Source organism: Aphis gossypii, chromosome 2, assembly GCF_020184175.1.
Source record: "Aphis gossypii isolate Hap1 chromosome 2, ASM2018417v2, whole genome shotgun sequence".
In the NCBI taxonomy this organism is placed as follows: Eukaryota; Metazoa; Arthropoda; class Insecta; order Hemiptera; family Aphididae; genus Aphis; species Aphis gossypii.
The window spans coordinates 56,768,053-56,790,593 of NC_065531.1; the positions used below are offsets into that span (position 1 = coordinate 56,768,053).

General features: G+C 26.1%; 1 long non-coding RNA gene across 1 annotated transcript in view; it reads left to right on the forward strand.

Moving 5' to 3' along the window:
• LOC126550183 (uncharacterized) overlaps window positions 1–22,059 on the forward strand; it is a 49,383-nt gene extending 27,324 nt beyond the window's left edge. Inside the window, exons 2-3 of the long non-coding RNA XR_007604220.1 lie at window positions 6,397–6,536; window positions 21,590–22,059. This is a non-coding gene — a long non-coding RNA (uncharacterized LOC126550183). The remainder of the gene's footprint in view (window positions 1–6,396; window positions 6,537–21,589) is intronic.
• Window positions 22,060–22,541: the final 482 nt, after the last annotated feature.

The window sequence follows — 22,541 nt, forward strand, 5'->3', positions numbered from 1 at the left end:
TATTTTTCTACACCGCACCTAAACATATATTTAAATTATCTCTGTTCTCATATGCCATTAATATTTTAAAATTTTTATAATAATAATCCAAAATTAATCTTTAGAAAAATGAAACTGAGTACAAATTTGAAGCTTTGATAACTATTTGCAATTAGTTCATGGTTTTTTCAACTGTTACTGGAATTTTCATTAAAACAAGACTATTTGATCACTTCTTCAATGGTATTTCTTAATCGATTTTAAGTCACCATAATGTGGAAAAAGAAAGGTTTTTTGATGATATCATTATTACTGATACTGTGAATAGTATAAGAGTATAACTAATAATTTGTACATTTTTGGAAAAATGTTGGGGTAACCTGTACAATATATATTCAGTTAAAATTTTTAAAACGATTTATGGGGTCATTTTTTTAAGATTTTATCTTTTCAACTAAGAACTCATCAATTAGTTTTATCAATCAACATTAAAACCATGTTATTTATCATAGAAAAGAAAATTAATAACGACATTATAAATAATAATAATAATATATATATAATATTGATAATAGCTTTCAATTTATATTCTATAAATTTATATATTATTTAATGTGATTAATTATACCTATCAAGAATATTGTAATTGTTATGACGGCAGTGGACATTGTTTATTTTGTGATAATGTTAATCATGTTCACCTTGAAATATATACATTCATAGATGTTAATAAATTATAATAAGCATATAACATAGACATTTTTGTAAACGCTAATTTTTATTTTTCATTGATAGGTATTTAAAAAAAAAATCGATCACATTACTATTATTACTATTGTCATCGAATTTCTAAAATAAATAATTAAAAATCATAGTGAATCATAGTGATTAGGCAATTAGCCATTCTGTAATCCATTTTAAAGACGTTCAACACTTGAGTCTAAAATAAAAAACATGGTATCGCATGGGTATTTTACACTGAGATAAGACTCCCCTCACTTATTAAATGAGTAATAATATTATTTATTATAACTTATAAGCCAACAGGGTCTATAAATTATATGTTTGCGTACCTAAATCATACATAGACGTTTGGAGTCGCGTCGCGCCGCAACGATTATCGATAAATTGTATTATATTATTAACATAATCACATCGTTTTAGATTCGACGTTTACGCGCTTCGGCGGTGCGAACGTGCGATTGAGAGCTGTTCGAGTAGACACTATTATTTATTGGATTGGACACGATATTGTCATTAAACCCACATCGAATTACGCATATCCCAAATCTGCTGTTAATCTGTAAACGTACCTATCTATGGTATTAGAATATTATGTCAATCGTTCAATCGTTGGCAAACGTTCGAGTTCTGTTAGTAGTAATATAATGCTCGTTGTATATTATGTCTAATATCAATTTTTATATTTAAGATGGTTGACAGCGACGAGTAATGACGTTTTATAGATCTAAGAGGAGAGAGCTGCTAGAGAGGAAAATTACCTTGAATAGCATATTTTATTTATAGAAAAACTTGAAAAATTACTTATATTTTATTATAATTTTTTGCACATGCATGCATGCACGTATACACTATATGCAGTGTTCTGTATCGAAATGATACACGTTGTTAGTCAGACGAATGTTATATTGTTTTACGCTTTGATTATATGTAAGAGCTTTAATTCTTGTATAATTAAGGAACCGTAAGAAATAATTATTGTAAACCGTTTATGATCATTGATCATTATAAATTATAATAACTACCATAGGATTGGTAAGTGTAAAGTCATACCTATATACCGTCCACGGACGAAAAAATATTATCATATTATTATGTGAAAACTACAGCTATAATATTATACATATATGCATTGAGTATAATATTATTATATGTTATCCGGTATATTATCATACGTACTTAATATATAATTATGATATGTAAAATATATGTATTTATATAATATCAATCGGTAATTATTTATATAATGTTATAATTTTAAATTTTAAAATATTGTATCGTGCGTTGATTTTTAATGAATAATGATTAATAGTACTATGTTTATATCTAATCTATCTACTTAGAAATATTTAGGACCTCAGTCGCCGAAATATTAGGAAATGTACACATTAAGTACTTTTCCTTTTCATCCGTTTTACATACATAACAGTTCGGTAGATATATACAGAGATGCAGAGTAATATAGTTTATTTAACACTTCAATTTTTCATTTTCATACCTCACATTATCTTGTTTTTGTTTTTATAATTTGATTTCAACGTAAATTATATAGATCCTTTTCACGTTTGTTTATAATTATTTTAACGTTTTGAAATGTCGGAAGCCCTAGGGACGACCGGTTTTAATGATTTTTAATAGGTACTGTAGTATATGCAGAAAAAGGTAACTGAGGTCCTAAACCGGCTGAAGAGTTGTAGCTCACGACTTTGTTCCATATAATATTATTATACAGTATAAAAAAATAATTAATAACGATAATAATCGTAAACCTAAACTAAATTACAGGGATGGTTTCTGAACATAATAGTTACATAGGATATTCCTACGATTTACTCCTATTCTCGTAATAAAATGGTTTAAAAAACGGAAAAAATAGTAAAAATTAGATTTCCCGGTACAGACAATCTCTGCCCAAAATTTGCACGTGCAGATAACTTTGTTTAATATTCTTACAATATACTTAAAAAATTTAAATAATCTTTTGGCTTAAAACGTATATTATCATGCGATTTAATATTTAAAATCAAATATATATATTACCTATTTTGTGGAGTGTTTGCTGTAATAAGTACTCAGTTATCAGCTGGTTTATTTTTAAGTGTTCTAATATGCATTTTGTTACATAACCACCGAATTAGATTACTATTTTAATTTTTAACAAATTGTAAAAAAAAACGTCTCAATTAATTTATCTAAATATAGGTATAGGTGCACGCGCGCGCTCGAGATACGGAAATACGTTTACGAGGTCTAATTTAGAATTTGTCATTCACCAAAAAGAGTTTTTCTTTTTCTCGGATAAATTGAACAAATTTCACGTACACATACGTATTATATTATATATTTCCGCATTACTTTAGCAATTTATTGTTCTGTAATTTTTTTCGGATCTCGATAGTGAAATATAAGGATATAATCATGGTACAGATTTACTAGCATATTTTAGATTTGTGTATCTTTTTATGAAATACCAAGAAATAATAAGCTGAGTTAGACAAAAATTTGTTTTATGATGCAAAAAAGTGAAATTTAAAACGATTTTGTATATTTTTTTTTTGTTTTTAGACAATTTTTAAATTATTTTTAGTTGTCATATTCCATGAATTTATGATTCTATATTTTGGTGTTATATTATGACGTATAATAATAATGAAATATAATAGTTTTATTTTCATTTTAATTAACTTTCTCTTCTCGTCTATAGAACCTTTCAGTATTTTTTTTAGTGTATATTTTAATATAGATACATTCTATATCTTTTCGGTCAACTTGTTTTGTTTACTTCGTTTTTATCGTTTTTTCGCATTGCTATAAATTATAACAAAATATTTTGTTTTCATAATTCACGAAATAATCTCAGAGGCTCAGATTTCAGATAACATTCGTAGTTAAGTAGATATTTTGTCATTATTTAATTCATATTTTATGTTTAGATGTTTTTAAGTAGGAGATAGATCTCCTACCTACCTACTATAAAACCGTGACATTGATTATTACTATCCTTTAACTATATGTATATGTAATTTCTTTTTCGTGGGGATCGCAAATTATTTGGAAAATTATGACATTTAAATTCACTAAATAATACATTATTTGAAATCGAATTATTTTATTATTCAGATTTTTTCTAAGCAAATAATTAAATCGTTTGAAATTAAAATTGTTGTAATCAATTATCTAATTTTAGATTTATATTTAAATCGGAGCAACGAATGTGATGATTTTATACAACGATGTGTTTTTTAAATAAATTTTTTTTTGTGTCTATCGACACCTTTTAGTGAAGTAAATATTCTTCATTTTAAAACTTGAGAGTTGAGTTTTTGGTAGATAATTATTGAATATTATTGGGGCACAAGTCAAACGTAAACAATTCTAAAAACTTAAAAATTTTTTATTTTAATTCCCCCAAATACTTTTAATGTCCTTTTTAATTATGTTTTTTTTTTTTAACATTCGTGAATTATGTGGTATTTAAATGGTATTTACTCAGAAAAATAATTATAGGTTCGTGAACTTAGCTAGTCGCCATAATGACATCGACTTGATGCCATGGTTGTTGAGAACGGATTCGTGTAGTTTCATATATAGAAAACAAAAGAGATACAATAATACAAACCTAGTTTCGTCTTCCAAATTATATTAATTAATGACACTGATTTTTAAATCAAAATTGCATGTGTCATGAATAATTTATCATGTTATACACGTTTGGTTATACGATTTGATTGTACTTTTCAGATTAATTGCAATGCAATATAATTATTATTTATTGATATTATTACTCATATTATACTTCTATATTATTATAATTGGACTGAGATATGAGACTATTATTTTATCACGGCTGATTATTTTATACAAACGATTAAAAGCGGTATAATTATAATTTACATGAACTACTATGTAATTTACCATATTAAAATATTTATTATGTCATTATTTTTATTTTTTTTTTTTTTATGCACTAATAAATTATTTACTTTGACTGAACAATCTGTTTTTGTACACTTGTTGATTTAAATTCGTTTTTGTGATGGAGACTAAATGCAAAAAATCATCTCGATTAGTAATTATATATGTATATAATTTATATTTATACTTATTATATATATTTCTAGCGTTGAAATTAAATTTACGTTCTATCTTTCTACTTATCCCTTTGTCTTTTAAATATTAAAATTTAGTCGTACGTCATAATATAAAGCTTTTTAAAGTGGTTGTTTATTAGTTAAACATATTTTATTAAAATATGAAAATGGTTCCGTGACGAACGCAATAGTAAACCTTTAAACATTTTTCATTTTAGGTAATGTAAATCGTCAAGTATTAATGGATTTTCCATAGTGAAGTTTACAGCCTACAAGTCTTTCTCGTGAGTCATCATCTAATCATGATTGTTAATAACAATTTTTTATAAAATTAATCTTAATAATAATAATAAAATTTACAAAGCAACATTTTATTTTAATAAGTATAGTTATAGATAGTACCTATGTATATATACCTACCTATTATTATATTATTTTTGCTCGATTTCAATTATTTTTGATTACCATCTTTTATATGTAATGACAAATAATTATTTATTTTTAATTGGTGTTTAAAAATATGATGTCCTCATTATAGACCGATCATCGTACTGTTTTTATATCTGAAAACGCGATCGAATAGTACAAAATAATTAAAAAATAAATGATAATAATATTTTTAATGGCTTGCTCGAAATTATCCTAGAGCTTAACGAATACAAAAACCAAGGTTAGGTATTACTGTTTAAAAACTTAGCTTTCCAGATTTAAATTGGATTACTTAAAAATGTTTTTCTTATTTTTAAAATATTCTGACATTATTTTTGATAGTTACACATGTGAATAATTAAAAATGCATTGAATAAGTTTTTACTTCAGGACTATTGTTTAGCTGTTGAGTATTTATCACACAAATGTAGATAAATTTACATAAATGCCAATAATATATTTAAAACAATAAAGTAAAAAATAGTGATAATAAAATCCTTATAAGTGTTTAATGAACAGTCGTAACTTGCAGAAGTAAAATAAAAATAAAAATATGAAAGAATAATATTATAAAATGCGGACTTGATGGACCACGACCTTTTTATACCTAAAACATAAACAATAACAAACTTAATTAAATAAATATATGCAATTCGTGTACTTTTGTGGCTGTACATATATTATTATAATATTTTTTAGTTATACATAATCATGTATATTATTATGCAGTCTCCGGATCTTAAAAAGTGAAAATAAAAATACTAAATAAGTGAAGTATAAAATAATTATTAATATCATATTTGTTCAAGCTTATTTGTTGAGCCTTTGTTTTTTTACTTTCGTTATATTAAAAAACATAATTAAATAAACCTAATAATTATTATACTTACATAGTACTTACATTAACAAATTTTAAATACTAATAGGTATTAATTATATTTAACTATATTAAATCATTATTATAATTATTTGGTTGTTACATGTTTAATGTTTGTTTATGCTGTTGGGATTCGACTTGAATACAAATAACATTTTTATTGGATTCCCAAACAATTGATATGTGTTTAATATAGTAGATTCGTCGTAATCGATTATTTTCCATCGGGCAATAACCTAGAAACACTTTAACTGAGCTAATATTATAATTTTCTTCCAGATGCACACGAGGCATACTAGACATATACAGCCTCTCCAATCTCCACGAAACCGGTGCGTGCAACGTCTGACCCCCCGGACACCGATTTTCGAATTGATCGCGCGGACAATACAATTAATCTGGCGCTTCGTAATGAATTGGTAAAATGTTGTTTACATTTGTAGTGTGCTGCTCAAGACTAGATTTTTTTTTTACGTTTCCGCGTAGGTACCTAAATGTGTATTATAATGGTCGTTAGGTTTTATGACAAAATGCAAATGCCACTGATGGCGAGCCGCTATGAATCTATATATAACTATATAAACTATAAACATCTCGTTTCATTTTTTACACTTACTTGACTTTATATATAAATTCATCGTCCAAACCTGTTATGCAAAACCCGCGGATATTACTAAATGTTATTTATTAATGACAGTCCTAGAATGTCCATTGCTGCCAATGTATACATATATAGTACACGTCTGTGCTAACGTCCACCTGCACATATACCTGTACAGCTATATAATTTATTATCCTATAATTATTATTATATAAATAATACAAGCATATATTAAGGCTACCCTGTGGACTTACTTATTTATTCGCATGAATATCCTATTAACCGTGGTGCAGTGTAACATAATTATTTGATAAATCGGAAATTTCCGATTGATCGTTTGACATAATGTATTTTGATAAAATAAAAATCATCACACCTCGTATCACCGTTGTGGCACGATGGTCACGTAAAATCATTTATTGGTTATATTTATTAGTACTCATTATATAATTTTACGTAAATTTTTCGGTGCAAAATACTGGATGTATATATGTATTATGTATAATTATCATCTAAGGCCAGTCATGCCTTAAATTTTTTCAAGGGCTTAGGGTGAAACATTGTATGTCCATACCGATATTGCCATTGGGAATAATAGAAGTGATGTCTTAACCATCACCATTCTTCATAATTTTAGTTGAACTATAAAAGCTCAAAACTTATTTAGAACAAGGACGATAGTATAATTTTATCGGTGCCATAAAAATAATACATTTTTATTGATTTACCTGTTATACCGTAATCTAAAAGAGAATTGTACTCAAAAGAACATACAATACATTTTTCATTTAGCTCTCTTATTATTTTATTGAGTTGTTGGAAATACTATTTTAATAACTCGTTGCAGCGTAGCGTTTTCAAATGTAATGCAATCTGTTGAGCTTATATGAATTATTAAGTCGTGTATAAAATAAACTCATGTATTAAAAAATTATTTTATAATAATAAAATAATGAACAAAACATTTAATTTTTATTAAAAATTTCGGCCGTGATGTTTTTTTTTTTTGTAAAACATAATCATCTGTACCATTAGTAGAGTAAATACTTCGTCCCCTAGAGAAAAAAAAATAGAAAAATAATTGTATAAGATCTCAATGACACTATAGATATTATCTATACTATGTCGTATGATTATTGATCATTTATTGTTATAAGCTAGTCAACTAAATGTCTAAATAATAGAAAAACAGTTATAGTTAAGCTTAAAATTGAAATTAAATAACAACATCCAATTTTTTTCTTATTAAATTTGTTCTATATACAATTTTTTTAACACCTTTCAACATCAATCGGTATATAACGATGAATATTCACAAATGTCAAACTGGTGATCCTTTTCTGTGTCATTTAATTTCTCAGAATTAACTCTTTTAATCTAATATTATAGCAGAAATAATTATGCAAGCAACGTTACTAGTAATTTGTAATTATAAAATAATATATTAAAAATTATTAAATATAAAATGGTAAAATGATAAGGATTTAATTATTAAATTTTAAATTACGATTTACGAGTCATGATAAAAATGAAAATTCTGTCAACAGTAACAGCTAATTAAAAGTTATACCATTGATAAAAATACCTATTATCATTCATGATTATAATATATTATTGTGTATTTATGACTATAACATAACCGCGATTGTCACATAGGTATTTACTATGATATCAAAACAATTTATTAAATTTTATTTTATTTTTATACTATCCAGTTAGATAAGATAATATTACTTATCTTGAAGTATATAAAATATTATTGGTGTTATGTCTCTGTCTAATTACAACAATTTTTGTGTTTTAAATAAAAAATATTGTTAATTTTATTGTATTTTAGTTTTAGTTTGATTAATTTAGTAGTCAATCAGTAAAAACTAAAGGTACATACACAAATAAATATCCATCGATCACCTCTATTTCCCTTCCCTTGCAGTATACGCCACTAAATTGTACTGTGTAGTTTTAATTCCATGAGCGGTACATTTTGCATAGTTTTAATTATAAGATCCAAATATTAGGTGGAAATGAAATCACTTGAACGCAAAACGTAGACTGATGATGTAAATCGCTTTACTATCGATTATTAACATGATTCATTGTGAATATACTTATATAGTTATAAACTAGTCTACGATTTACATATTATACATTATTGGTGTGCAGGAATCGCGTTAGACGCCCCTTCGAGACAAATGCTTAATTACTATTTTAGCGATTTGTGTTAATTACGAAGTTATTTGACAAGACCGTCTTCTATGGGGTAGTTATCGGATTCCACACACACACACACACACACACACACACACACACACACACATATTATATATATAGTTAATATTGATTATAAGCTTTTAATGTGAATTACAGACTATACAGTGACGATATAAGACTGTAATATATTATTATATTACGCAGTCTGCTACTTGTGATCAAACGTCATTCAATCGTATTGTATAATATGTGTACGTATTTATAGAAACATTTAACTCATTGTAAATATAAATAACTAATAACTAAGAATATAAATCTTCTAGAATAAAAAAAAAACAAGAACAATTTGAGTTATATAATGATCATCATATCTGTTACCTTTGGTGACGCATTTGTTGCTTACATTTTAAATTAGCTTTCAGTGATTAGTAGGTATTACACTTTGTGGTTACGAACTTTTGATTTCTGTGTTGTATATAGATTATGAAACATAACACTCTGTGAAAATGTAGAACTGTAATAAACGACTGCATTCGAATCTAAATTTCACATTAACAATGAGTAACATATACTGTAATGTGGAGAAGTACAAACTAATCAGACTCATATCGCAAAAGTTGTCTTTAAAAATGTAAAATGTAAATTGTACACATAACTTTTGATTGGAAGATGAAGGTAAGATTAGGCGTAAAAGGTATAATTACCAAAACTAGTTAAAAACAAAATCTTGTAAAGTCCACACAAAAAGAACTGTCAGGCTATATACCTAATACTACTATAATACGAAATATATATTATATGTTATAAATTTATAATATATTATATTAATATGAATGTATAATAAATAAATAAAAAAAATTTAAATGAACTATTTAATTTTTTAAATTAAAATAATAAAGTGCAGATATGCACAAAGTATATATTGAAAGTGTCAGGTTATCTATAATTAGATTACTGCAGTGTCATAAGTCAGCAGGACGGAAAGCTCTAGGGGTCATCCAGCTTTGCAAATCTATTATGTCGTTTTAATAATTATATTATACATTTAAATCATTACATCATATAATTTTCAGTGAATTTGAGTAATAAACAAGTATGTCTATTAATGAGTTGACAAAAAAGGTTTATTTTCACAATTTATTCTATGTATGGTGCATTATAAATTATAAACAAACTATACTACCTACATCCATAGAAAATCTATTTAAAGTATAACGTATATAGGGACTTGTAGCATGTTAGTATAATATAGCCTATTTGCATATTTAATTAAAATCGTAATCGACCATCCTCGCGTTTTGAGTATTAATTTGTAGTGTACCTTTTTAAATACCACTATTATGTCATGTTAAATAGTAGGTAGTAGATATTCAATCAAGAATAAAATTATGCACAGCCACGATTAATTTACATTACCAATTTTTATCGTTTATCAATAGTTATGAATAATAAGCATATAGTTTTATATAATATTAATATTTCGAACGAATTTATCGAGGTAAAAAAAAATCCGTTTCTATATGTAATTATATTTTATTTTAATTATTCGAGTACATGTATATTGTATAAATTATATTATAATACCATCATTTGCTATATATTATTATATTATTATATACTATGCAATTTAAATTATTTCCAACTCCGCAGTTATGTATATATTTGTTTTCAATTTTTTGCGTTTTATATGGTCTTAGATGATACTAGCTATATAGACATATAGTAGTAAGTGATAGTTTACTTATAGTTAGCGTTGTATGATAGAGCTTCTAAAACCAAATCGATACGCGTGGATACGGTATGTGTTGTAGGTGATTATACATTATATCGGATTAATCATTAAATCACTAGGCAGGAATGTGTTTCAATTGAAGGGTGTCAAAAATAAATGTATAAAATAATATAACTAAATAAAAGAAAGAAATTATTAATTTATAAAAAATAGTAACTATATTGGTAATTATTATTTATTTTAAAATATGATAAATTAAAGATTGTTTAATTTTTTTTTTTAGTGATTAAAATAGATAATTTATATTGTAAGTGGAAGTTATGAATGATATCTAATATAAAATCAACGTGACGTGGTTAATACATCGATTTATTTATCAAGCCGTTACACATATTGTCAATAAATATGATAATACGAATAACTATATAATATTATCTAGTGGCATTTTGGTAAGCCACAAATTCTTTTATTTGTATTATGAACAGAGCGATAAATGTATTGATTTTTACAAAACTGCGTTTTGAGTCTTATTATAGAAAAAATAAATACTTGGATTTTTAAACATTGAGGTTTTTTTCTGGTAGAAAAATAGATCTAGTTCATATTTTAGGAGATTAAAAAGTAAAATATATCCATATAAATACTTGAATTTTTTTATAAAACGTTTACATTGATATTTTCTTTAAACGGTGTAATTTTAAAAATATTTTAAATCTTTTTGAGATGTTTAATAATTATCGATTTGTTATTTTTCCTATAAATATTAATAAAAATATTTTTGAAAATTTTATTCAAGATTTCTTTTAAAGTTGTTTTTATAGCTGTTTATAAAATATTAATTTGAAGTTTATATTTAATACAATTCGTCAAATCCACGAGAATTTGTAAATTGTTTTGTAGTTCAAAATATATGAAATGTTCAATTTTTATGTTGCTAAAATTTGAAAATTTAATATCATAGTAGTAAGAATTTCATATACTGTACAAAAAAAAAAATCTAAAAAAAATATAGGACATTTTCTTTTATATGAATTTTAAGTTTTAATGTGGACGAAATTAGATATTTAAACAACAATCGATTGTTATTTAAATATATTCGTGAGTACTTGAATATTTTAACGTATTATTATATTTTTGTACACACTTAAAAAGTCAATGTTTTCTTTAAAAATTAATTCAACCTAACCAATTTTTTAGAATCAATATTAATACATCACAAAATATATACTTAGTAATATACACTGACAAACTGTCATAGTTTAGAGTCGTTTTTTGTAGACAATGATTTATCATTGAATTCCATTATAACAAATATATTACAGTGACGTTCGATGACGAGGTACATTCGACACTTCCAACTGTACAGCAAAGCGGTTACCTACTATCACCCTTTTTTAATTTTACGTTTATTAATATCTGTTGATAAGTACAGTGTAATATAGTATACTTATTACTTATTACCTACAAATATTATTCAACCAACCAGAGCAAACAATAACTTTTGTTTAAACAAATAATTTGAACAATTTTTGACAGATAATTAAGGTGTAACTATATTATTTGGTGCGTAATTTTAAGTATATTCTACTAGCATATAATAAATAAAAATAAAAAAAAAACAGTGAGTATAGTAACTACTGTAACTATGTTATCTTTCATTAAACAAAATGACCTTGAATCTGTATCCCCTAGTTTAACAATAGTTTATCGAATTTGTTTATTAACTGTCTTGACTAATTATGGCTCTGAGTCCTGAGGAACAGTTTTTCTCATTAACATATTTGTGCAAATACACTTACTAATTTTTGTGGTTAGTAAAAACTTAATATAAATAAAAATACTTATAGGTACAAAACATAAAACATATATTTTAAAGTTAATTTTAACCGTCGGAGAAGAGGTAAATACCAAAACAATTATTTGCTTCGAGAATAATTTCATAGGTTATATAGTAGCGCAACTAGAAAAAAATTTCGGGGGGGGGGGGGGGGTCGGGTTACATTAATACAATATACAATATATAATATATAGTATATCGTTAGGTGTACCGACGTGAAGGAGTACTGTGGTTTCGGTTTTTTTTTTGGGGGGGGGGTTATAGCCCCTTAACCCCACTCCTGGTTGCGCCACTGAGGTTATAAGAAATAAAATATAGGTGTAAAATACTAAAATGTGTTTAATGACAAACTATAGTTTGACAACTTAATACATTTTGAAACCGCTGTATTCTGTTGTAAACGAAAACTGAAAAATACGTTATGTGTCAAAGCTATATACTTTGTTTGGTATGTATAATATACTATAAATACAATTATGAATTATATATTTTTACTTCTCTAATGAAGTGTAATAATTTAAAAAACTTATCTCAAAAATATCATTAGATAAATATTTATTGGTTTGTAAAATGCGGTCTGTTAAAATTAGAATGCCAAACTTTGACAAGGCTTATATATATATATGTAATAGGACAATTAGTTTTGGTTTTTTCTGTAATTGATTAAAAACATTGGCAAGTAGAGAGTGAAATAAAGATTAATGAATAACAGTATGAATTTTGTTTCTCCCACTGACCGCGATGTTTATCGGTGTGTGTCGTATTATACATATACTTAGATGTACATTGTATATACCTGTAATACGGTGATATTACTTATACAGTATACTTATTATAATAAAGCACTTATGTAAATAGTCAACCAACAAAGACCAACACTTAAGTACGATTAATATTAAATCTATAATTTATCTTATATTGTAACAATTTCTATCTACTTCAAAGTTCAAAGGACCTATGCAAATGTAATTTGCGCTAAAACAAAAAACAAAAATAATTTTTCCATAACCTGACCAAATATTTGATTCAAGGATTTTTGATACTTGGCCTCCGAAATATTTGAACTAAATTGAATAATTTTATATCAATTATTGCATCCTAAAAAAAAAATTAGATCCGATCCGGCTCCAATAAATAATGGTATTTTTCAGTAACTGAGTATAAATTTAATATTGTAAAGAAAATTTTAAAATTGTATAACGTTTCCATAATACATGCCCTATTTTAACATAATATTCATCTATATGGTCATTGTTGTATGTGATGTTTGTTAGTATTTCATCGAATTTCACCTTGGCAGTCTTTTATTAGACTGGGGTTTGTCAAAAATATTAGTATTGTTATTGGTCAAATGTTTATTAGTTGTTCATCAAATAATTGGTCTTATGCGCGCTTATGCTTTATCTCCTTATTTAGAGCTTACTAATTTAAATCATACTGCAACTGGTAACTGAGTTTTTAAACAATTATCTATTAATTCATTGATTCTTATGAACTATTTTAGCTCTGATGAAGTTTTTAAGTAAATTTGGCGAAGCCAGTCGTTTTATTGTAGTATACATATTTTTATCTTCAGTTTAATGTATTTATTGCTTGTTTAATTTGTTTTTTTTTATTCTTACAGATATTCTTAATATTTTTTTCAACAATGATTTACTGTTTTTAAATTTGTATTTAATTAGCTATTGCATGTTTGTACGATCTATATTGACTACAATTAATGGTTTACCGTCTTATAGCGGCACCTTTGGACGTCACTGAAATTCTCAATTATTTAATATTGTAATATTACCAATATTACACATTATGAGCTATAATTATTTTATTTATTTAATGCTATCGTATAATAGAACTAATAAAAGCTGTATAATAATCTATAATGCATTAATACTATAATAATAGGTGTTTTATCTATGATTTTGATATTACCTACTAATATATGAATACCCACTCATTATACTTGCTATATTATATTATACTAGTAAGTATTTATAAGTTAGCTTAGAATAAAGTCATATATAGTATTCTTATATAAAAAATTTCCTTAAAGTCTTAATTTTAAATACTTTTCACTTAACATTAAACAACATAAATTTAATTTAATATAGATAAAAAACTCGTACTGTCGCTGACTCAACATTTTTAAGTATACAAATCTGAAATCAAAGTATTCTTAGCATAGTTGAATATTATCTGTAATTCATTGTAGAGAAGAAGAATTTATAACGAAATTTAAACTGAGGGATGAAATATGGAAAATATAAAAAGTGGAGGGATGGCTACTTATTCCTTTTACTTCGTCCACTTTATTAAATGTAATTTTAATCTATAGTAGTTGTTTCTATATTGTACTTATATGGTTCCGTTGTATAGGTATTTAAACCATCGGTAGGTACCATATAATTCGTCGTTCATTCTCTATGAATTGATATTTATTCGTTAGAAAAAAAAAAAAAACGATTGATTCATTATCATAATATATCTAGATATCTATGTATAGAAATAAATACATTCATCGATAATCGTCTTAGATACCGTATAATATCGAGAGGAAACAAATAAGAGTAAAATAAAAACACCGGACACATTCACTTGTGCTCCACCGGCTATATATTAAGGTATTTGGCCATATACTCCGCCTCTATACGGAGAACAGTTAAAATGATTAGCAGAGATCTCGAGAGCTTCTGTGACTGAGTTTATTATGTAACCAAAGCTGTGCCGTGTTAGAAACTAATGAACAAGTAGCCACTCGAAATCGAGTCAAGTGGACGAGGATGAGAAAAAAAAAATAGAAAAATATGAAGAAAAAAAGAAAAGGTTAATCTGTATGACGTCAATGCGAAGCCATTGATAATAATATTATACATTTAAAACACTTACTAATGTATATACCTACTGAAATACATACATATAGTTAATATAATAATAACACTCACATGTATTCTACACGATAAAACACGCCGCAGGGCATGCCGTTAATACGGATATAATTGGTTTATCCGTCACGAACAAAAAACTCCTGAAGTAGTTTATAGTTTTATACATTAATAATATATTTTATAATATAAGTAGATAGATATTATTTTGTCGAGTTGCGTGCATTATAATGATACTAAAAGACATCATCGATCGATCCCTAGCTTTTGGGCCTTCGCTGCTGTAGGTATCCTCAATTATTGACAATTCTTCGCGGGACAATTAATGTGACAACGAATGGTTATTGATCGGTCTTATATTATAGAAAACGACTGATCTCATATTATTATTACAACTTATTTATAATATATGTATAATGTAATATTATGTATAGTAAGATGGTTGCGAGGAAGTTCTCAGAAAAATAAATATAATGAAGATTGCATGCTTGCGTTGACAGAGTGATAATGAATAATGGTTGACGAAATTCAATTGGTCGTAATCCTTCGCATTACATACATTTCATTTCATATTAAATACTAGTATATTATATTATACATATACACGTATTCGAAAACCGTAAAAAATGTATATATTTAGCTAGCTCACCCAAATATTATCGATGGGTACTCAATTTTTTCATACTTAAATTTCATTGAAATCGACCTATGTATGTATATATTATTGTATGCTGTATAATATAATATTGTGTACTATATTAATTATAAACTGTAAATTAATTGTACATTTCAATTTTAATCCGTATTTATGAATTTTGTAGTTAGTGGAAATTAATTGTTAATATTGTACCTATATCTAGTGCTTGAATTGAAAACAATTAAAAGGAAATATAATTAAAATATGTAGGAACTTGAGTATTTAAATGTCTTATGGATTGGGATATAAACATAAGAAGTATACATAATTAATATATGTATTTTTTTAAAAAAGCCACTTAAACTTCTGTAAACTTTTTTAGGATATTTAGTTCTAAAATTATTATTTATATTGCATTTATATAAGTAATTTATATTATATAGTATTTGGTAAATCATACATTATATGTATAATACATTTTAGAAATAAATATAAATGCAATTAATTAATACTTCCATAAAGTAATTTTATCAAACAGTTTCAGAGAAAATGACCTCTTAACTAAAAACCTTCTACGAGTTCGAACATGATAATTATTTTTCGGTAGTTTTCTGCGTTCTACCATTATCTCAAAAGCAATTTGGAAAAATCGAGTGTAGTACCACCCTACCCGTGCCAAAATGTATAGGCATTAAAGAAATGATCCGAACAATCCGATATTTTTTAAATCGATGGTGGATTTAAACTATAACGGAAATATAAGTATATTAAGGAATCAATCCATTTTCAATATTTTCTATATGCTCTCAAATTTCGATTTGAGTTGTTTGCTTTTTGCTTTCAATACAATTCACACAATAAAACCGAAAATGTATACTCATAATTTAAAAAAGTACATTATATTAATATCATTCAAAACATATTATAATAGTAGTAATATACATATACAATTAGAATGGGTCAAATGTATTTGTTTATATATGATAATTATTAGATACTTATATTAAACAACAGCAGCGAGTTAAAGGTTAATCATTTTAAATATGAGCGGTATTAAATTACCGGAAATCTCAACGGTTATAATATCGCGTGCACGTCATAAACATGTGACGAAAAAACGTAATTACAATTATAATATTATTATTAAATACACAAATCTGCAATTTTGTTGGTCACGTGTTTTCTTTAATAAAATAATACCTAATATGCAAACCGTGATATAAATCCAATCACCAGACTCGTTTATTTGTGCGAACAATCGTTTATGATAATATTCCGTATACATGTTCACACACGTACCTAAACCTTATATTTGCGATAATGAGACTTAAACGCGTCAGCTTTATTATATACAATGGATTGTATAGATTGGTACAGTATATACATTGTGATAAAGGCTGTACGACACGTACGAATCGAACGCTAAACCATCATTAACTACGCAATTTGGTGTACAGGACTACGGCGAAATAGTCGCGTTGAAATATACATTTAAGTATATATACATATATAAATTGTAAATGGTTGGTTTAATGGTGGCCTGCCGAATTTTCACATTTTTCTTTTCCCGTGTGTTATAGGCTTATAGGAAAACACGGTGTCGTATATTTATATACTATTTTCTACGGACAGCGGTCGGTGTAAAAGGAACATTAGTTAAACCCGCGGCCTATAGTAGCGAATTCAACTACAGCACTCGACAACATTATTGCTGTAGTCGTTTTTTTCAATAATTCGACGGGAGTGTAAAAAAAAAAACACAATTTATTATTTATACGTATTTTATCGTGACAGATGAAATATATATAGACAACGAAAATAAAACTACAGTTTGCAATGTTATAAATACACACACACATATATATATATACACTAGAACATATATACTTCCATATTATAATAATAATAAAAAAAAATTGATGATGAAAAAATGTTTAAAATATGGATCGCTCTACGCGAGTCTGAATAATACAGCGGATCATTACACATATATACACACCGAGTTTAGATGTGTAATCCAAAGAGTCTGTGCATATTATGTATATTCGAGGTTCAATGGCCAAGAGACTATAATATAAAATGTAAATGCGCGAGAGTGATACGTGTACGTGTGTAAGAGAGATAAAGATGGCGTTTTTAACGAACACCGGCCTTCTGTATAGTGCCTTTTTCGAAAGGTTTCAGACGAGGGGTCATTATTCGGCCGTGACGTCTCTTACAAAGGTACAAACACAAATACATACATATAATATATATAAATATTATACGTGAATATACACACACACACACACATATTATTTATATATTTAATAATCCACGACGGGATTTGGAACCAATTATATGTATTTTTTCCAGTGATGTATTTTGATATTTTATTTTATTGCAATAATATAAATAATAATAGTTATGTCGGCACGTATGCAGCTATAAATAGGTGTGTATATTTGGAGCTTGAGGGATAAAAAAAACCGACGATCTAGCAACTATATAATACTATATATTATAATATATATATATCATAAGATAGCTATTAGCTATACATATATTATATAATTACCTACATAATTGATTTTTTTCGTTTCGGTCTAGACGATTAGCTTTGATTTTATAAAGCAATGTCAGCGCGTACAAAATATAGCAAAGATATTTCAAAGTTTTATCAATTAATGTTGAATGTTGTAAGTCGTATAGAATAAGTGTAATAATATAATATACATATATTTATATTATGTCTATTGTCTACGGACAAAATATGTTACAATATTGTCCAAACGTCTAATCTAAATCTACTTGAAAAGCTTATAGTCTTATAATAATTGATCTCATTTTAGATACAGCTGCGTCATGGATTCATAAGGTATAAATATTCTTTCGGATTTGTCGTTTTGAATTCAGTTTTTATCTATATTTTGGTATAATTCGATTATTTTGAAGTATCGAATGTATTTTGTTTTATTGTTACTGTTTATCTACTGTCTTTCACATTATTGTACGTATTTTCAATTTCATGTTCTGAAAAAGAATCTTATTCTAAATAATTTGACTGTTATATTTGACACAGAAGAAAATAAAACAAGTAGCTTATTTACGATTCTGATCAAAAATTAAGTATTGTATTATTGTGCAATGTAAAAGACTTTATATCTCTCAGACCTCAGTTGCAGTCATGTTTCCAAAGATTTTTTTAAAATTATTTTTACATTTTTTTTTTTTTTCTATGTAATTAAAATGACTAACGCGCACGATTTATGTATATATTGTATACGAACACCACGATCGCGGGCGGACACACACGTGACATGCAAACTGACTGACCAGCGTTATTACAGGTGATGGGTGAAAGGGGTGGGATGAATTAAAGTCGACGATTTATTTTTTCAGGCGAATGACCTTTTTGCTGTACAACACGAACACGTATCCACGTTTGGTACACTTTGTTAGGTCGTCGTATATTTTAAATATTAACAATCGTAAAAATCGATTTAATAATCATTATTATATTTAATAATATTTTTGTTGCTGTACCATATTCAATTAGGTATCATCGTTTGCCTGAGTTTTATATACTTTTCACATTATTATATATTATGCATATTATAGCATATACATAAAACGACAAAACACATACATTGCTTAGCTTAAAAGTCTCCTTTACTGAATTTACCGAAAACAGTGAGTGTCATCAAGTCAGATACCACTTTTTCCATACAACTCATCACTATTTTGTAGTTAGTCGCGAACAGTATATTTTATTTTGTAATCTCAATTTTTTCATACACATATATTAGATGTAGTTAACAGTATTACTAGTTTTTACTATAACCAGCTATTTTAGCTTATTTTTAATACAATTTTACCAGAAAAGTTATTAATAAATACAAAAAAAAAAAATTATAGTCCATTAATTGTTTCTCTCAAAAACTGAAATGTAATTAATTATGTTAAATTATGGTAAATTAATGTAGTTTTGATAATAATATAACATTTTTTTTTTTTTTTATCAATTACAGATAATTTCGCAGTCGATAATGTTATACAAAAATAGTAACAAAGTATATAATCATAATAGTATAGTATACTATATTGTCTGTTTTAATATATTTTTTTCGTTATCACATTTTTTTTTATTACGTTTTACGAGTTATTAATATTATGATGCAAAACCGGACTTGGATCTGCTTAAATTAGATAGCAAACACAAAGTTACAATATTCACAGCTGTTAGTTGCTGTACGTTCTAGTAATATTTAAGTACAATTAGTCGACATATTACTGTGTAGTGTGTAGTATACAATTGTATATATAAAACATATTGTGAACATATTACGTAAAGGTGACTAACCTATTAGTCGATCATTATCATTTTTCGCCAAACATGGAAAAGTGGGAAAAATTAAATATTCGTTATCTTTAAAGACTATAATAATAATATATAGTCTTTGGTAGGTATAAAATAATAAATTACTTTAAAAAATGTATATCACAAGCATTTATTAAAAAAAAAACTATATAATAGTGAACTTAAATGTACTCGGTGTAGCTTAAATAAAATCATTAAAAATCTCTAAACTTAAGTACAACATACAGAAATATATCAACAAATTTAATAACTTTTTGAAGCTCGTCATTAAGTCATAGTATTTCAAATCGATGTAAAGTTAATATGTTATTTTTTCGTCTCGTAAAGGTTAGTCTTCGTCCTAAGTCAAAAACATTGCGTTGTGTAATGATCATATAATAGTAATGATAGGTAGAACCTGTAATAAATATCATAATAATATATATTACGTTTTGTAAACCGAGGATCTATTGTCACACACGTTATTGTACCACACGTAATATATGAATTTCACAGGTGTGATCGTGACGATCTATATATACATCGTCGGGTTCAGGTGTTTTGTATAGATGTTATATGTATAACTAGGTCCTTTATGTAGATTGTAAAAGACTAAAATGAAAAAAAAAAGAGAGAAATAAATAAAAACCTCCACCGCTCCGTAAACCGTATTTTATCCAATAAAATAATATGTAGATTTATATATACGCCGACCTACCTGAATAATATTATTATCCTCAAGAATCGAAAACCCCCGAATCATTTGTACACTGGCTATAAATGTATGATGTATATAATAATATAATATATATTTATATGCGTGAACACGATTTCCAATTTGGGTTGCGTGCGTCCCGAGACGAAAGAGGACGACAAAAAAAAAATCAACCGATAAAAGGAAAATATATATTATGTGTTGTAGTGAATTCAAAACGCTCCGTATATTTAGGTGTATGTACATACATATATATTTATACGTAACCTAAAAGTACCTTTTTTATTGATATTAAATTCTTCAGCAGCATAGGTCAATAGCAGGCATTTACATTTACATTGATATTAATTAATATTAACTATTTGCTTCACTATATATAATGGTAGTACAACGTAGGGTTTGCATAGATTTGTATTTTTTCTTTACAGTTATTTTTATTTTTAACTTTAGAAAATCAATATCAAAATTTGATACTTGATTTAAAATAAAGTAATAATTTGTCTACTTATTTTTTTTTTTAGGTTGGCACTTGGTTCTTAATGCATACAGTACAATTATTTAAATATTAAAAGTGAGTGGGAGATTGTCGAAGAAATTTACTTGTAGTTAATGTAGTTTACGAATTGATGAGTAAAGAAAGGGTATATCTTTTGTATTTTTTTAGTTTGAGTTAAAGTTTAGATTATATAATAGTTTATATGAAATAATATATTCATACAAAATTAGGCTGAGGAAAAAAATGTTAGTTTTGTTGTTTTATTATCAGCACCTTTATAGGTAAGTAAAATATTTAAAAAATTTGATTATTCAGATTTTCAATTTCGTATTTATAATATACCTACCTTATGAAATGTTTGTTATATTGAATGAACTCCAATATATTGAACCAGGTCGAATGGAAACTTGTGCTTGTTTAATTTAAGATCAACTATTTATATGAATAGCATTGTAAAAATTTAAATTATCTATTGTACAATATATTGTTAAAACTGGTCAAGTTATATGAATATTATTTTAATTTGGTAAAGTTAGAAATAAATTTAAAAAGTTGAAATTGTCAATTTTATTTTTGAAATAATTTCATGAATTTGATTTCATTTTTACATATAAAGTATGACCTTGCCAAATAGACAACAATATAAGTTTTGCTTGATCAATTTGTTACAGGTGCCAACATAAAATATTGAAATTAAAAATAAATATTATTATTTTTAATGACCTATTCATAAATATGTACGAATGAAAAAAAAATACTTATTTCTGATAAAGATTTCATATTTAACTCTGACGGGATTCAATTATAAGCCAATTCGTTTTTTATGTAACTTTTGTATAATTGAGTTATCTATACAAAAATAAAAAAGGCTCGCTAATATTCTCAACCTTGAATTTAAATTAAATATTATTTATCGTCTATTGTTGTTTTATAAATGAAATAATAAAATACTATAAAACGATATTTTAATAAAAAAA